This window comes from Chiroxiphia lanceolata, chromosome Z, assembly GCF_009829145.1.
Source record: "Chiroxiphia lanceolata isolate bChiLan1 chromosome Z, bChiLan1.pri, whole genome shotgun sequence".
NCBI lineage: Eukaryota > Metazoa > Chordata > Aves > Passeriformes > Pipridae > Chiroxiphia > Chiroxiphia lanceolata.
The window spans coordinates 71011665-71026885 of record NC_045671.1 but is presented as its reverse complement, the minus strand read 5'-3'; the positions used below and the strand labels follow the sequence as shown (position 1 = coordinate 71026885).

Here is a 15221-nt window from a genome sequence, read left to right as displayed (position 1 = left end):
CTTCTCACCAAGCACTTGAAATGCTGCTTAGAATTCACAAAAAGTGCCATGAAACCAGGTCCAATCTACTTAAGCTTAAAATCCATATCATGCTTTGATGGTTTTAGTATCACAGTGAATATTCATAGACCTGTCATCTGTGTTTACATCAATATTTAATGTGAAATATAAAGTGACAGTATTACCTACCTGACTTTCCCAACTTCAGTTACTCTAGTCCTTTCTTTAAGCAGCAAGTTATTCAGTGAAGAGATCCCCAATACTAGAGAGAAAGGAAAAGAGAAAAAAATTACATAAGTGACCATGTATTACAGCTCTGATGCAAATTATTCACAATGAAGAGCAATGTAAGTTCATGTTTCCAGGAAGAAAACAGCTACCAAGGAGGAAAAGTTTCTCCAATAGTTCTCTTTTGCAGAGCACCAGAGATGTCAGAATGACAGAGCTACTTCCATATATGAATGAATTAAAGGATTAGAGGCTACCTTGTTCACAGCAGTGTTGGAAGAAACTTTCACTGACTTGTGACTCTCAGGTCTTTATTCTTTATTCTTTTATCCCAATATGTTCACACACTGTTTAAAATACATAAATAATTTATATGTGTATATACATACATATGACAGTTATACAAAGTAAATAAGGAGAAAGGGTACAAAAGCAGTAACTACTTAGCTCTGGCTGCTTTCTGTGCTAGGCTCAGACTTTAATATTGGCAGGAGCATGTGGAAAGGCCCTGAACCAGACACATATTCCAATTTTTTTGTTGTTGTTGTTGCAAGATTAGCTAGGTAATCTTTCTTAATGATCAGACTTCAGATTACTGGTAATACCAGGTAGTTCAGGGAATAACTAGTTTGTACTAAGTCCCAGTAAAAATGTGTTGGCAGTTAAATCTCATGATGTGTGTGAGGTTTAGCAAACAAGTTTGTTATTGAGTTATCATCCATGACATCTGTTACCAAGTTCAGCAGTTCTCAGCTAAAGGAAGGATGGATTACAAGTACTGCAGGCAATAACAGAAAGGAAACACATTCATAAGAGTTGGCTCTGAGAGACAAGAAGAATCACTGCTACTTGAAGTGGTAGCAGATTATTTACTGCTGTTAAACCTGTATCCAAAAAAAAAAACCAAAACCAAAAACGCGAACACAATAAATCAGAAAACAGCCTGTGTTTAGAGAACATCCACCTGTAATGACAAACTGTCACGACACCATTCATATATCAGAAGTGGGCTTCAAAACAGACAGAAGCTGCACAGAAAGCTGAAAACCCCAAACAATCCAGTTCACACTTCAAATGTGCACGCAAAAACAAGGTAAATGCAGCAGCAAATCAGATTTTATGCATTTCCTGTGTTAGGCAGGGCAGCATTTTTGTAGAATTTATTTTTAAAAAGAAGCAAAACAAACACGCAAACAAAAAGCCCCACCTCTCTGCTACACTTGAGATACCTGATGTTTTAATTTTCACACTACATGGCAAGGCATTTTTGCTTGCTGACATTTACTGGGGTCTTGTTTGTCATATTTCAGCCCTTCCTTGTTCACAACCTAGGGAACTGAGTCTTCTATTTTCTCTCAGACTGACATAAGACAGATTTAAAAAGTAAAATTAAGGGGTTTTTATCTTTACCTACATGGTTTTCAGAAAAGACTGTCAGAAAAATTATGGACTAGAAACAAAGAGCTAAGGCAGATGAGAGCAAGTAAAATAGACTACAAATGCACAAAAATGCTAAAACAAAAGAAATATGTTGGGGAGGAAAGGGGGAAACTTGTCTGCACAGCACTACATGTCAAGAGCTCTGAGCACCTTTTTTATGAGGATAGAAATCTGGGTGTTCAAAAAACAAATACTTCACATGGATGGATTACTAAAAGAAACAGTATTAAGATTGGCTATAACTGCCTTCAGGAAAATAATGTTGGATTATTGCACAGTCCTCACAGTGACACAAGGAGACTCTGCAGAAAGTATGAGATTCCAGTCTCCTTCCTTCAGCTTAGGAGTGAGACAACAGGTTTTTACTCTTTGTTTATTTTTAGTTACCTCAGAGTAATGAAGTGGAGACACAAGTAAACTTTAATTAACAGAACAATAAGCTTAGCAGACTACATAAAAGGTGCAGAGTTGCTGGATGAGGGCTGGAGAACTACAGATCCCAAAGATGGGACATCTAGTTGGAGCAAAGCAACAGAGCACACAAGAAAAACACTTCAATGGCATGGTACTTGGGCTCCACATAAGCTATATAAACTATGTAAAATATTCAGAATACCTGTAAACAGAGATATGATGACTTTTTTTTCCCCCCCCAGTAAGACAACTATACCATAATAAGTTGTTCCTCGGACAAAACAACCGAGCAACCAGCTTATAGCACAGGATACCACACTGGTTGCTTAATAACCTCAGTATGAAAGCAAACAAACCCCTTAATGCCAGCAACACAGACATGCACCTTGAAAGCAGGTGTCTATTTTGTAACTGAATTGTCACTGAAAATTAGCTACCTTCCAGTTCAAGACTCTGTAGACAAAATCTGATATACAGTTGTGAGAAACAACCAGTTTAACTGCAGTTTAGCAAAGACCTCCTCACTCAAATGCAATGCAACTGAAAGCAAAGTGGAGAAAGATCCATATTAGTAAATTTTACTAAGAGAAAATTGAGACAATTCAGAATTATGAGATGTTAGCACCGAGTACACATTGATAGCATACGTAACATCCTGAACATGTACAGACTGCAATTCTGTATAAACAATTTCAACATGTAACAAATGAGGTAAGGGTAAAAATAAGAGCATCTGTATTTGCAACTTCTAAGACAAATGCCTTCCTCCACCCCTCTCCTTAAAGAAAATTAGGCCAAGTATAGACTTTCCTAAATTGTAGCATTAGAAATCTAGGGCCATGCTGTTAGAGCAGCAGGACAGAACAGTGAAAGCCATCCTTGTACATAACATTTCGAAAAGTCTGTCACAAATGAGATGATCTGGACCAGTGGTTGTAAGTTATCATGTCACAGCTATTTGGAGTCTCATGTGAAAGAAGCCCACATCACAGTGGAGAATTTAATTAACAAAACCATTTCTATAAATGGTAGACTTTTGGCTTGAAAAGCTATTAAATGACAGCAGAGGGGAAAGAATGGCTGTTTGCAGGTACTGCCAAGGCACACCACTAATCAAGCCGTGCCCACTTTCTGTTAAGTCTGGACAGCTTATTGCAGATCTGCCCACATCACTCTTTCATTAAAAAAGTCAGTTATAACTAGCAAGTGTCTAACTGTTATCATTTGCATGAGAATTTGAAGCTTTATGCCTGTCTGAAGCCTTGTTTTCAGGGCTGTGTTTCTAAGTAATAATTAAATTACTGATTTAACCAGTTACAAGAAATCACTAACGTCGCCACACTAGCAGGTCATTTTATCATCATCCTGATATTATCTGGTCAGATGATTTCTTATTTGTCTTAGTCCACCACAGCTTAAAAGTCACATTAGCCTTTTTTTGAGGAGTTCACTATGAAACCTGTGTATGAAAATGAAGATGACAAGGTACAAATCAATACGGTAAATGAGACACAGGTTACCTTAGAAAGGTGAAACATATCTACAGTGCTTCTACTGAGGAGACACATATTATTTTAGAGAACTTAAATGCCAAAGAAGTATATTTTAATGGGGCAGCTACAGAAGCACCATAAGCATTAACAGACTTGAGAAAATTAATATTGTTATTCCTAAGTATCAAATTCAGAGAGGAAAATCGTCAGTGTAGCCCCACAACATTTTCTAAGTTGTTTTCTAATTACACAAAACAGGTTGAAATTTGGTAGAGAACTTGAAAACACTACACATGTAGAGTAAGCTTTAAAAATGCATTTGTGTCATAAGAAAAGCTATTTTCTAAGCTAAAGAGACCATAAGTTTAAGGTACATGAACAACTAGTTAAATAGCCTGCAAACATTCAGTCTTTTCCATTGAAAGAAAAAAAAAGCAGTGAACTCTAGCAGTTTCACTGGTTTATCCACAAGAAAATGATACCCTAAATTTTATATTGGGTTTTACAGTCTTCATTATAACATCTAACCTTTTCATCTTTTTGCAAGCTATTAAAAACATAAAGGGAAAAAATATCAAGGACTAGTCTTTCACCTGCTAAGTAATGTTCACCCCCACAGACATAAACAGTATATACACAGAGATTTACAACCATCCTCCTATTCCAGCCAATGGCAAAGTCACATACATACAGAAGATAAGAGATAGCCAGTAAAGCACATTTTATTATTTCATTATGAAGCTTATAACTGTTCACATTCATTATGGCTCTATTAAATGAATTGGTGTACCAGAGTCAGGAAATGTCAGTGAGTTCAGAGCTGTGCATATTTGGCCATAAGGCACATAACATTAAAGGTAAGTTGAGAAACAAAAAAAACCCATAAAAGTTCATTTTACTTTCTCCTATTCCTATCAGAGGGATATAAATCTCAAAATTAGAGTCCTTTACAGAACAAATTAGAGACAGAATTTACAGTTAGATACATATTTAGGTGGAAGATAACCTAGGAGAGGACTTGGGAAGAGTAGCCTGCTTCAACTTATCTCTGAACATCTTTTCCCCACCTCAAACATTTTTTTCAAGAGATCCTTAGAAGACAGCAACTCTAAGACATTTCAATTCTTCATAATGTTCACATTTACTTCAGCTGGCATCCAGAAATCTCCTCTCGAGTACAAAAAAAGTGAAAAAATAAAATAATTATTTTGGAAACCAGCAAGTGTCAGACACCTAGAAGACTGACCTCCAAGTCATGTTTATCTGTGCTGGTATCTGGCTTTCCTATTTCTTCTCTATACCAGTGAAACTCCTTGGCTCATCAGTGACACACATGTCTACTTGGAAGATGAATGGACAATGCTGCACGAATACACTAAAGAGAAGACTGAAAGATACCTTGGTCAGAGGCTGGAAGCGCAGAAATTCAGCTACATAAGGAGTGAAATGTTTTTTAATATTTCACTCTAATTAGACAAACTAATTTTTTAGTATGGAGACACTCAGTACGTATGACAGTGTTTGAAAGGCTAAGCCTTTCTAAAATGAAGGAAAAAGTATCTGTGCCCTAATGCTTCTTTCTCAGATTATTTTACTATCATAAAAGCTTTCATTTTTTTTGTAAGGAAATAGCTGAAGGAGTCTAAGACTATCAGGAGTTTTGGTGGGAGGAAGGTGCATTTAGCATATTTTTCAGAAGCAGTTACTGTGTTTTCACAGCTGCCAATACAGACTTTGAGAACCTGCTATGGTAGGTTCACTGATGTATCAGGTAAAGGATGTAATTTACTTATATCTTCCTTCAAATTCTAGTATGAATAATCCCTTAGCTGTCTGCTTTATGTCACCCAGCTGGCAATCAACCTGTGTGCTACTACAAATACTGTATACAACAGAAACAGAAGTCCGAGGGAATCAATGGAACAAAAAAAATCCCACCCAAACCACTGTTTGAAGTCCTACTGACCCTCAAGTTTTGTCTTTTAAAGAACTGGGAAGAGCGATAGTCTGTTAGCGGATGTTAAAGGTCTCTCTCCTCCACAAGCAAGTCACTAGATATACAAATGACTCCCCTGCCTACAGTGTTCAGCCTTCACAAAAACAACCTTGAAAAAACACAAGTTGTTTTCTTAAGGCAAAGACTGTCAAAGTCATCACTTCCCACACCGGCGCTCTTGAAAGGAGGCCTGGCATTTCGAAGGAAGAACACCACGGTAATAAGCGTTATTACTATGACAGATTGTGTACAACAAGCGAATAGCATTGTAAAAACAAAATACTCCAAGTAATGTGAGTGCACACACAGATGGTTCAGATCTACAGACAACCGTGTAAGTTCAGGACAGTCTGACGGTTCATGTCACGCCAGGCTAATGACTCTGTTCTGCTGGTGGCACAGGCAGCTCTCATGAGCCTCCTCTGAGTCACCTGAACTCCTATGCAGCAAGAGCATTTTAACTCCACATCCTTCTTGGTGGTTTTGCTTTAGGTTTACCTATGCAACGACAGCGTGAAGAAGCCCACCCCCTCAGGCCATCTAACACAAAAGTCATGACTTGACATTTTGAACCCATATCAATGCCTCTGTAATTCTCAATGCCAGTGGGTCAGTGTTTTTAAACCAGTAAGTTATTGCAACTCATCAAAATTTCATAGATTCATAAAACATCCTGAGTTGGAAGGGACCCCCAGGAACATCACAGTCCAACCCTTAGCCCTGCACCAGACAACCCCACAATCACACCATGTGCCTGAGAGTATTGTCCAAATATTTCTTGAACTCTGTCAGGTTTGGTGCTGTGACTGCTGCTCTGGGGAATCTACTCAGTGCCCAACCACCCTCTGGGTAAAGAATCTTTTCTTAATATCCAGCCTAAACCTCCCCTGACACAACTTCAGGCCATTCCCTTGGGTCCTGTCAGTGGTCACCACAGAGCAGAGATCAGTGCCTGCCCCTCCTCTTCCCGTCACAAGGAAGTTGCAACTGCAATGAACTCTCTCCTCAGTCTCCTCTTCTCCAGGCTGAACAAACCAAGTCTCAGCTGCTCCTCATACAGCTTCCACTCTACGCCCTTCACCATCTTCATAGCTCTCCTACTTAGAGGTTTCAGACAATCAATATAGTAATGGAAAAAACAAATCACTCTTCATCCAAGCCTCCAATATATTTATATCTCCAGTTTACTTAGACTACAGTAGTAAAGAGACAAAAGTCAGATTTAACTTCACTCCTATCCACTCTTCCTATAAATTCATAGGCATTTATAAGTTTATCTGTCATCAGCACTGACTGAATAAGGGCAATTAAGAACCAGTTTCAGCACTCCAGAACACAAAACAGTTCCTCCCTGAAAAAAAAGAAACAAACTAGTACTGATGACACTTCAGAACTAATTCTGTGACTGAGGCAACAACTGCATGTACAAAAGTATCCAGATAGGCTTACCCAAAAATCGAGAACCTTAAACATTCACAGTAAGTTGGCAGAAATCACAAGGACGTGCTATCAGTAGTAAGTGTCCTTGCTAGGTAGCTCTAGTTGGAAAACAGTGACTTAAGCCTGTCCATAAGTTCTCAGAGAGGGAACAAAGAACTTTTGAAATTTCTTTGCTATATTGCAAGACTATCATGTGCCATTTTCAGAACAGAAAGACGATTCAATAATTACCCACATATCTGATTATTTCGGTGGATTTGTTTCAGAATCGCAAAAAAAAAAAAAAGAAAAAACCCAACAATTAAAAAAAGGAAGATGGGGAGTTTTAAGTCCATTATATTACTTTGTTTTTAATTAAGCAAAGAACATATCTACGTCAAAGAACAAGCAGTGCTAGTGCCACTGAGCATATGTAATATTAAAAGATTCTGTTAAATGCAGATTCCAACTTTAGCCTTCCTCCCACATGTGCACACACATTACCATGGTGATGTGCAAATTTTGCTGCCTGGGATTTTGGAACAGTATGGCATTTGAAATGCCCTCAGCATCTTTGAATAGATGCAAACACAAATTAAGTTACAATTAAAGAGACAGTAAGTCACAAATAGTTTCGATAAAGTTGTCTGTACAGAAGAACACTGACAAAAACATCTCAGTATGACCTCAACCAAGAGAAAGAAAGCAACAAAGCTTTCACATCATGCTTTCTGTGCTTGAAAGATAGGGAATGAAGTTTAATAATTTGAAAAAAGAAATAGCATATAAACAGTATAAAAAGCATAATCTAGCATCATCCATTATCTCAGTCAATATTTGAGCAGCTCTCTATAGAAGTGTCACTTTCAGAACAATGTATTTTTTTCAAAGGAATTCTTAATTTATATACTATATACTATTTAAGTAAAAGGCACACTTGGACTTTGGACTATAACAGATCTGTGCCTATTGTTTCTCCCAAATGGGATTGCCCTTGATGCAGTTTCCTTTAATTTATCACAGTTTTCAACTGAAATACATAACAATAATTAAAAAAATCTTAAGAAATAAGGATCATCTTACTGTGAATATGTACATATCCTGACAACATAGACGGCAAAGGACTGGGAGCAAAGGTGACAATTGTTGATTCTTTGTGCCCCAACTAAACAGTAAATACATTAACAAAATGTATGGAGAGACCATTCCCTGCTCCCTCCTCTCTCCGCTTAAAAATTAGAGGTTACTTAAAACACATATTTTTAAACTTTTCTTCCAGTCCATTGTACATTGACTTCTTGGATATGTCAACACCAAATAGAATGGGTAAACTCCTGCTTCTGAAATACTTACACATGTTTTTGGCTGGAGGAAACAGCTCCTATTGTATCTCAAAATCTGTTTACACAGTTCAAATAAACAGAATTACTCTTAACTTAAAACAATCTTCTTACATCAATTTTAATTTTTTTAATTACATCAAGGCAGAACAAACCTTATAAAACTCAGCTTATTAGAAAAGAGCTTTAGTGCAAAAAATCAGGGCAAGATACCGTTGACTTGAAGAGTTAAAAGGGGAAATAGGTAGTCGAGCTCATGTGAGCAATAGTTCTTGGGAAGCTTTAAAGGAGTAGGTGGAATTCCTTTGGCAACTGGTGTTTGATGCTAATAGCTGCATCACTGTAGGGTCAATTAAAAGAGTCAGCACAAGAATTAGTGAAAACGAGCTGTAAGATAAAAGCAACCAATAAATGTAACAAGGCACTTTCTGCATATAATATTTCAGTATTTAGTAATACAACGGTTTTGACAAGGAAGCCAGATGCAATTTAGAGGAGTCCTATTTTTACACAAGACTTAAACAGTTGGCCTCCAAATTCAGTGGGTGAGTACAAGAAAGATGATAGAAGGTCCCCTTCCAAAAAGGAAGGGTATATCAAGCCCATACCTGATAGGCCAGTACTTTGGGATAGAAAAGGCACTAAATTAAAGTCAAAAATTACAAACCTCATTGAAAAGGCAGACACACTTATTTTTAGTATGAGGACAATTGGGATTTTGACTGCAAAGGCTTTGATGACAAAACACTTTCTATTCCACGGAAAGAAAGTTTTCTTAAGGAAACATTTCTGAACTCTGTGTAGCAACTGATAAAGTTCAAGGCACGTACAGTGAGAAAAAAAACAGGTTGAGCTGTACAGCAATTTGTAAAAAAGCATAAGATACCAAAACATCCAGGAAACAATGATAAAGTCTGTAATCAGCTACTTGGTTCATGCACTGTTTTGTCCTTGTACTGTTTATACACTGATAAAACAAATCGTTCTCTCTTTTAGTTTCAATGGCCAGAGATACTTACAGTATTTTACCCCTGCTTGCCTTAAGTGAAACTCTAAGTACTGTAACTGTTAAGCTGTGAAAAATTGTTGGATCGCAGTGGTCATCACCACGTGTGATACTCTCCCAGCCTTACAAGCCCCTTATTGTTTAGCTCAAACTTTCTCCTTTACTATGAAGATGAATTGCAATTTCTTTTCCAGCACCTCTCCCCCAGCACAGAGGCATTGGTTTATATAGTGAAGATAAACCTCACCCTGGGCCACAACACTTCTGTTACAATTTACAAATGGTGGGGAAAGGATTCAAATTCTGTTCAGTGAAACACTGAGTTCACAGTTTCCTAATTACCACAGTATTAGATCTGGTGCTCGGGCAACTGCAACCCAACAGAACTTTGACATTACTAGATGTTGGCCTATAAAGTGATCCCTACTTTCAACACCAGCCAGATAAGTAAGCCATCCACTGAACACAACCCACAGAGACCCATTTCAGTAGTTTGTTGAATATAGCTTAGCCATAACTTTGAAGCAAGCTGAACAGCAGCTCCTAGTTCTTCAGGCAGTGCAATTGTAAGCAGCCTGCTTTCTCCCATGCACCACTCCTGCACCTACTGCACATGCAGAGAGAAGGTATGAGTTCTCCCTCTGACATCTCACAAGAAATACTGCCAATTTGACTGGACAAAAAGCTAACTAAATCAGAAGAGAAAGTTAATACAATTCAGTCATGTTTCCAGAAAAAGCCTGCAAAACCTGCTGACGATCACACTGACACCTCACATCTTCCCCCTTACACCTCCTTTCCAAGACCTTCTGTTAATGAGACACTGACAAGGAATATGTTGCTTTGAAGTAGGTCTGCACTCCCTTAACTGTGCCTTGTATATGAGCAAGAGAGCTCCTCTTCCCCTTGGATGTTTAGGTGGTCAACAGAAACTACTGATCCTCTTAGAGCAATAGTTACCCTTGGACTGGCTGGGAGTTTCATCTCACACATCCACTTACAACCACCCAGAAAACACTGAACTTGAAAGAGACTGAAGGAGTGCTCAGGCACAGTTACCCATCTGTGTAACTCACTGAGCACAGACCCTCTTGTAGGATACTCACCAGCCTAACTTTCCTCCATTCAGTTTGTTACTAACAGCCAGCTTTGTTGCTGCTGAACTTCCTCTTCAATCTGCCCTTTATGTGAAGCCCTCACTTGAACATGTTCAATGCAGCTGTTTGATTGTTCTCCTACCCACTTCCATTTGCTTCAGGTTGCTCCTTCCTTGAATTTGTCATTATTTCTTAACACCATTGCTAGTCACACAATAAAACGACACACTAATCATGTAAGACAGACTTGTTTCATCAAAATTACATGAAACCTCCAAGTGACTGTGAATAATGACAAGCCTCTCTTCAGATCTACTGAAGTTTTTTAAAGAAAAAGAAATCCAATCCACCTCTCTCAGGATCAGCATCTTTCAGAGCAGCATTTCTCCTCCTCCTCTCCCCTTTATTTTCCTCCTAGGCTTGGCTACAGGAAGGAACACCACGTCCATGCTTTTCTAATGCATCTCCGTCTAGTTAATTCAAAAATCTGTTCTTTTTTAAAAACAAATACATTCATTTATTTGTGCAGTCATCGTGTACACTTTGCTTCAGTACTTTTTAATGCAAAAGTAATACAGCAAGACAGCTACAATATTAAAAAAAACTCATTCATGTTAACCCTGCTAAATATACTTTGAGAATTGGTAAAATTCCATTGGAAGACAGGCATTTATATTTTTCAGCCATGTTTGTGGGGTAAACAGTAGCCATTTCTCTACAGCCCTTCAACATATACAAGAAAGCGTTTCTCTCACTTTTGAAGCATCAAAACAGCGACTAACACTTTCACAACACCCTAAGTTCTTTTCAAACTCTTTATCCCCTTTAAAGGTCAATATCAAAACTAGGAGACACAAGAAGACTGATGTTAAACACATAGGGCAGTTACCAGCAAACATACTTTGATGAATGTGACACAGAGAGGTACAACAAGGCCACACTAGTCTTCATCCATTTTCTCTATCTATGCACACAGAGGTGTAGAACGGGAAACAGACACCCAGAGGTATGGCAGGGACCAAAGATAACGGGGCCATTCAGACCTATGTTTACGCAAGGCAACACTCTATAACATTAGCTAGAACCCTATCTAGTAAAAACATGTGTTGCGGTAATTAACTATATGATAAACTGCTACTTAGTACCTGGGCTCAGCCTGTCAAGCTTAATCAAGAGTTGCAACTGAGTTACTGAAAACTAATTCGAAGAGTCAAAGTATCACTCAAAAAAATTAGTAAAAATTAGTTACATTTGAATTTTATCCAAAGGACACTGATCCTATGGGTTTCTGCCCAGAGCTAACGGGAAGCATGACAGAGTTTGCAAAACAGACTGGTATGAGATTTTCTTTAGCAATATGGTATGCTAAGTTTACACCTAATTTGTCACTCCACATCAAGCTAAGTTCACTGAAAATGAAAGTAACAACAACCACCCAAAAAAAAAAAATATCAGCAAGGGAGTTATTTCCATGGAGTACTTCAACACTGGGGGCTTTTTTTACATTATTGACTCATTTAATTTCACATTATGCTTCATGCCTAAAGGTTGGTCTATAAATCACACTAAGCAAAGCAAATATCTCAGTGATATTCCTAATAGTTTGAAAAAAATTCTTCAACTCCAAGGAACTGCCATCTCAATTACATATCACAGAACGAAACCTGTTTTCCTTCTCCTTCCTTCTACAGAAAAAAGTATTTTTCTAATAGTGCACTATAATTCTAGCAAGAAGAAACTAAAGAGGCAAAAAAAGAAACTCCTTCACACCCCAACTCTGGGAGTTAAAAGGTCTGGCACAAATATCTTAGGGGTTTGTGCAGGCTTGCTCTAAAAATCTTGGTCAAGTTAACAGGTGTTACAGGGACTCCTCCTCAGCGGATAATCAACTACAGCAACAACTCCTGATTAGCATTATTTCACCACCACAAACCATTGCTCCCAGAAACCCAGGACAGTGTCATTTACACTTCTTGTTGGGGAAAGATATGAAATGAGACATTTAATATTTCTTGTTTACTGCAATGCCTCCATACCACATGATCACCACTCTAGGGTTAATGTTTTATCACTGCAACGAAAGCTCTGATATTTAGGCAAAAAAAAGGCACAGCAAAATATTTAGAAAGACACTCAATTTCTCATCTCCCTTTCCCGTTTCTAAATCAACTCAATTTGGTTTTTGGACAGCAGAAGCTATTATAGGACGTTCAAAACACTTATAACTGTCTTTTCCCTATCCTGACCAGCCAACATGCCCACACGGCTTTCCACAGACTGCATGTGGAACTTCCAACACCCTCGTAATAAATCAACAATTATTTTTTCAGAAAAACAGCCTTTAAGTCAAAAGATAATGCACGACAGAGCTGTGACGTTTCTGAACAAGCTACGCACAACAACAGTTTCACGGTTCTTTGTTCCTCTGGTGCAGAAATGCCATATAATATTTTCTGGACTGCATGATGTAATTTCTAAGCTGTACAACTTCGACCTAGATATACAGAAACTATATACAGGTTCTAGTTCCTCACCGAAGCTAATGGGAGAAACCAAATTTAACAGAGCAGTGATGCATCTATTGACACACAATTCAGTTTATGTACATATTAAATTTATACAGTGAATTAACTTGTAGCTTATTTGAGCTCCTACTTATTTCATTAGTGGCTGTAATAGTTTGCTGGATCACTTTCTGCAGTTTCATCTACAATAGCCCCATTTGCCCTTCAAAAAACATTATTATAGTAGAAATCTAGTATTTTATTACATCTTTCAAAAACCGATCTATGTTTCAAAATCATAAAAAACAACTCTCAGAAATGTATCTGTACCTTCAATGAGCTACTATTACCTAAACAAAATAATTGACTAAATATTGCTTATGAGTGAGGAAAAAACAGTATCTAACCTCAATTACTTCAGTCAAATACAGAGAAACATACTAGTATTACGCTTACAGGTGTTTCCTTAAAAGGTGACTGTCAGCCCTTGAGGAATAAATAAGACCAATCACCAAAACAATACCTAATGAAAGAGCTTAAGACAACTCAAGCTTAAGGCAACCCCTTCCCCCAGGTTTTACAGACTTTCTTTACTTTTCTATTTTTGACCACTTATCACAATCCAGGAGGGAAATATACTTGTAATGGGCATGGGAAAAGCCTGCTTAGGGTTTCACTTAAATTACTTCTCCAGTTTTTGTCTCACAAACATGAAATCATTACTCCTTTCATTCACGACTTCAAGTTCAGGAACAAAATCAGGAGACTTACAGTTTAATGCATATCCAGTTTCAGAGTTCAAAGTCACAGAGCCTCACGTTCTCGTGGCCTAGGAGAGAAAGAGTTATAATTCCCGTAAGAGCACAGGGCCACATACGCGCAGCGGCCGCCTCAAAACCGCACGCTTAACACCCAGAGGACAAGCGCCACGCTTCAAGTAACCGCGTTAAATACTAATTCACCTCTCTGGGCGCGTAAGAAATTCATAGCTGTTGTATCCCAGCGCCTCTCCTTCCCCTCCCGGGCGGCCTCGTAGCGCTCGGGCAGCGCCGCGGGGCTCGGGGACGCGGGTGCGACAGAGGGAGGGGAGGAGGCGCCGCGGCATCCCCGCCACGGCACCACGCCCTGCGCCGGGCACAGCCCGAGCCCAGCCCGAGCAAAACCCGAGCCCAGCCCCAGCAAAGCCCGAGCCCAGGCCGCGCTGCCCCGCCGCTCGTCCACCTGCCCACAGCAGCACCCCAGCAGCACCTGCCCTGCCTCCGCACGCTCGGGCGAGGGGGCGGGGGAACACGACCATTAAAAAAGCGAACGAACAAGCAAGCAAACCCCTCACCCCCCCCCCCAAAAAAAAAAAACAAAACCCTGCACGCACACACACACACACACATCACGAAAAAACAACCCCTCTTCATCTTTTTTTTTTTTTTAATCGCCCACCAGAAAATGTGCTGCCGCTCGCTCCTCTCTTCGCCCGAGCGCCAGGAGTGACGACCGCTGAGCATCCCCCGCCGCGCCCGCGGCACTGCCCGAGCAGCGCGGCCGGAGCCTCCCCCGCAACGCCCCGCCCAGCACCGGCCCCCGCCGCCCCCGGGCACCCCGCTCGGCCCGCACTCGCCGCTTCCCGGCCGCGGGGTCGGCGCTCCGGGAAACACCGGGCTGTCCCAGGCGGCGGCGGCGGCAGCGCATCGCCCCCCTCCCCATCCCTCCGCTCGGCCCCCCGGGGGAAGGGAGCGGCCGCGGCGCAGCCCAGCCCGCCGGCAGGTACAGGGAAGGGCGGCGAGCGCGGGGTCCCCGCACCCTGCCCCGCCACTCACCGCTGCCCACGGCGGCGCCCGCTCCTTTGTCTGCCCGCCGCGCCCCGGCACCGCCGTGTCCCGCTGCCGGGCGCCCCGCGCCCCCTCCCCGCCGCGCCGGGGGCGGAGGAGGACGCAGCCGAGATCGGCGGAGGAGGAGGCCGCTGCCGCCCGGCGGTCACATGCAGCGGGCGGGCGCGGCGCAGGCTCCCGGTGGCTCCCGGGGGGCCCGGCCGGCAGCGTCCGAGGCGAGCTCGGGGGCGAAGATGGCGACCTCGGCGGCGCGGGGAGGGAATCCCCAGCCCGGCCCGCTCCGCTCCGCGCTGCCGGCTGGGCTGGGCTGGGCGCGCCGCGGAGGGGAGGGGACAAAGAGCGGCTGCCGCTGCCCGTCAGCGCTATCGCCGTGCCGCCCGCCCCGCTCCTCCCCCGCCGCCGCCGCGCCTTCAAACCACCGCCCGCCCCGCTCCGCCCCCGCCGCCCGCGGGCTGAGC

The 15221-nt window shown here is 41.2% G+C and overlaps 1 protein-coding gene across 6 annotated transcripts in view; it reads right to left on the bottom strand.

Moving 5' to 3' along the window:
• CDC42SE2 (CDC42 small effector 2) overlaps positions 1–15009 on the bottom strand; it is an 85906-nt gene extending 70897 nt beyond the window's left edge. Inside the window, exons 1-3 of one of the 6 annotated variants that reach the window (XR_004354585.1) lie at positions 14375–14482; positions 13709–13766; positions 190–262 (exon numbers count right to left, since the gene is read on the bottom strand). The gene's annotated coding sequence lies outside the window, so the exon portion shown is untranslated. Of the gene's footprint in view, positions 1–189; positions 263–13708; positions 13767–13899; positions 14006–14374; positions 14483–14751 lie in introns of those variants that run through there. The other 5 variants (XR_004354586.1, XM_032676007.1, XM_032676008.1 and 2 more) reach the window with 5 other exon arrangements.
• Positions 15010–15221: the final 212 nt, after the last annotated feature.